Here is a 3,798-nt window from a genome sequence, read left to right as displayed (position 1 = left end):
GCTGGTGTACAACGGGAAAGCCAACATTTCAAAAAGCCAACCAATTTTGTTCCCTTTGTGTTTTTTGGTGTTTCTACTCGTTGTGTTTCTCCAACATCTTTCCAGTCAATGAGGAGGCACTTCTCGTCGTTGCTGGAAGCACCCGGACGTCGAGTCTCCACACCAACTAGCATCACAGGCGACGGGGGCGGCCAACCCATATGCCATGAACGTCGACGACGTCCCGACGTTAAACCTCTACACCGACCGTTAACATGTTCGCTTGGGGGCAGAAACACCCATGCGTCCATGGCGGCGTCGATGGCATCCCGACGACCGGTCACCTACATCATCATATGAAGATCATGGGAGCAGTGCAGCGTGCCAGTGTGGCTAGCGTGAATCTGTGAAACCCTCCGATCTAGTCGGCTGGCACTGCAGCAGCAAGGCGGTTGCGAAGGGTTCGGTAAATGTTATGTATTATTTATTTATTATTCAGGGCAAGGCGTGTGGTTTCGCCATGAAATAAAGATGAAGTAGAGCTGTCTCGTCGGTCGGCATCGTCTGTCGGGACGGTCCCATACAGCTCCGTAAAGCATGCAAATGCAGATGAACATACCTGCACTACCCATAAAGGTCCGAACAAAGGTTTTCAGAGACGGCGCGGACGCCGTCCGCATCATGTTGCCTTGGGAAAAAAAGGGCCGGCGACCTCGACAACGACCGCGTACCATGATGTTGTAGCGACCCGACTCAAGACGAGTCAAGCCTCTGTGTTTCTGTGCCATCCCTGGATCAGTATGCTGGCACACACAGTACATCAATGTATATATCAAAGTGCAATCACATGTAAATAGCGTAAAACTGATATATACCTTAAATATTCCAGCGGAAGCAGTCAAGGGAGTGGAGTCCCAATAAACACCAACGGCAAGTTGAGTGTAGACCGTAACCCTGAATCGTACTCTTACTCGTCGAAGAAAAATATCTGCAACATAAGACGTTGCACCCGTGTAGGTCAGCATATTGAATATGCCGGCAAGTAACATAAGGGAGGGGTGAAAAGTAATCATCTATACTATATGCATATATGGTAGGTGGGGCTATAAGTTTTTAGCGAAAAGCAAGTTTTCTCCTACATCAAGAGAGGGCTAAAAGCAAAATGTTACTACATTGTATGTTGTTAACGAGATGGTTCCACCAACCAATTCTCGTACCCATGTTGTCACTAATACCCACATCAATATTGTTATTTGTGTTGAGAATTTCAGATAACTTCAGTTCCTTTGGCTCAAGTTGTCCATGACCGTGGACATGGCTAATCGATTAGGTTTGAGTACTCTGCAGAGTTTTGCACACGTTCCCCACAAGATTTGATCGCCTCCATGTATGTCCTCGCACTTCAGGGTGTTTGAAGACCGGATGATCAAAACATGGTCTTTCAACGGCTGCCTCTGAATCCCTGTCGCTGCCCATCCATTCCTACTGTTCTTCTACATCTGCTAGCACCGCCTGTCCAGAGTCGCCACGTTGTCCAACCAAGCCAGAGCCCATAATGACTTGTGGCTGTGCAGGTAAGCCTTGGGTCTTGAAAATATCCGTCCGTCTCTTAGAGCCTGGGTGTAGCTTTCCGCAGGATGTCATGGCCGTCCCCAGCATCCCGGGTCATCCACTGGTTTCTCCAGGGAGCCGATCAACCGTCCTTCACCGAGAGTTGCATTGCGTCCGGGGTCTTGAAAAGTCTTGTCTTAACCGGTCTTGATTATTTAATCAACCTCGCATCACTCGTGTTAAGCATTCAACCGAAATCCCGTCTACTCAAGCATAGCAATATGAAATTTGTCGTCCTGGGGCCAAGTATCGGGGTTGTTGTGTGCCTACCACATGATACTACAATCTATACTAAAATTTCCAAGTACCTACTCAGCATGCAATTGGGCATAGGATGGTAGAACTACGATGCATAAAACATAGGTGATAGTATGATCAAAGTGACTTGCCTGGCGATGTTGACGAAGAAGAATTTCTCGAGAAATAACTTGATAGACTACTCGTCACTCTCCGATGAAATCTATATAACAAACATATCATTCACATAAGCACTCATACTAGCAATCATTCTAGCAATCAAAACAAAAGAGAAAGCGAGTAGGAATCCGAAAGAAACTTCAAATAAGACTAGGGAGTCTTCTACCACATCAAACACTAAATGGTTTTTGTCCAACAGAAAATAATAACAAGGAACTAAGATATAACTTTTAACTAAGATAAAATAAAGTATTTTTCACAAAACTATTTGAAAGTATTTCCAAACGGGATTCGAAACAGTGGAGAAACCAATTGCAAGTTACTAAGGAACTAGAATTGATTTCACGATAACAAATAAAAATAAAATAAAAACTTGTTGCAAAACAACTGTTAACTAACAGAAACTAAACATAATCTTCTGAAATAATAAAGAAAATATTTTAAAAGCAATTATAGAAAAGGAATTAGTCATAATCCTAAAAGAGGTGAAACAGAAATTGTTTCACAATAAACCATAAGTTAAAATACGCAAACAAAACTGAAATTTTCACCACTAATAAATAAGATCACTAGTGATCAGTAGCAAAAGGAATCAAATTAAAAGCTATTTTTAAACTCTTGGAATAGACAAAACAAGGTTTAAACTAAATCTGATCTAATTCAAATTTTCAAATTTCAAGCATAGACAAATTATATGTTTTAGAAACTACAGAAAAATTGAGATCTACTGGAAAAAGAATCAACTCTATTGGAGTTGTGGATCAAAAGTTATGGGCTAAACAAAATTGGAACTTTCTCTGTTTTTGAATTAAACAGAAAAAGGAAAATCTGAATTCTATCAAACACTTGTACACGTGGCGCTCACTGATTGGATGAGAAGTACTAGCACATGGCCGAAATCTAATAAAATCTCCGTCGGCTAATATTAACTAATTGAAAACCGGCTCGGTTTTGTTTAAAAGACCGAAAGGGTATCCTTACTCTAATCTACACCGTCGACTAAGATCCAACGGAGGAAAACAAGGGGGGAGAGCTCACCGTGGTGGTGGTGCTCTGGCGAGGTCGCCTCGCGAGGCCGAGGCAGAGCTGACGATGGGGAGGGGCGCCGGTGATCTCTGGCGGCGTCTGGAGGGTCCAGGAGGTGGAGGAATTCCTCCTCTTTGGTTCGGTGGTGGCAGAGAGAAGCTCGGGGCGATGGAGCTCGAGCCCCTGGAGCTTCAGCTGGCGGCCGGTGCTCCGGCAAGGGGGAGGCGCGGTGGCGTGGGGCGGCGAGGGTGGCGATGTGAATGGAGTGCGGGGTAGGTGGCGAGGTTAGGGGTGGCGTCGGGGAGGTGCGGCGTGGGGCGTCGGGCGAGCAGGGGAGCTCGGGGTTTCGGTGGTGGTGGCCAACTCCGGCGAGTGCAGCAGGGGCGGCTAGAGGCGGCGGGACGGCGTGGCGGGGTGGGGAACGGGGCGAGGCGGCAGGGGGGGTATATATAGGGGGAGAGGGGGCCTCGGGAGGGAAGGGGCAGGGAGATCCCGGGTGGGGATCGGGGCTGCCATGGAAGGAAGAGGCTCCCGCTCGGGTTAGGAAAGAGAGGGAGGGGAGGGAGGAAGGGGGTGGCCGGCAGGGGGCTCGGTCGGCCAGGGGGGCCCACCTGGCAGGGAGAGGGAGAGCGGCGGGGTCCGGTCGGTTGACCGATCCGAAGGGAACCGGTCCCGGGTCAGGCGGGATTCGGCTATAAGGCGCCCGAGGCGCTGGTGCGGTTTCTAAAAAAATACCTTTCCTATTTTTCTAAAATAGGAAGTAAA

This window comes from Hordeum vulgare, chromosome 6H, assembly GCF_904849725.1.
Source record: "Hordeum vulgare subsp. vulgare chromosome 6H, MorexV3_pseudomolecules_assembly, whole genome shotgun sequence".
NCBI lineage: Eukaryota > Viridiplantae > Streptophyta > Magnoliopsida > Poales > Poaceae > Hordeum > Hordeum vulgare.
Note: the sequence above shows the minus strand (reverse complement) of the source record.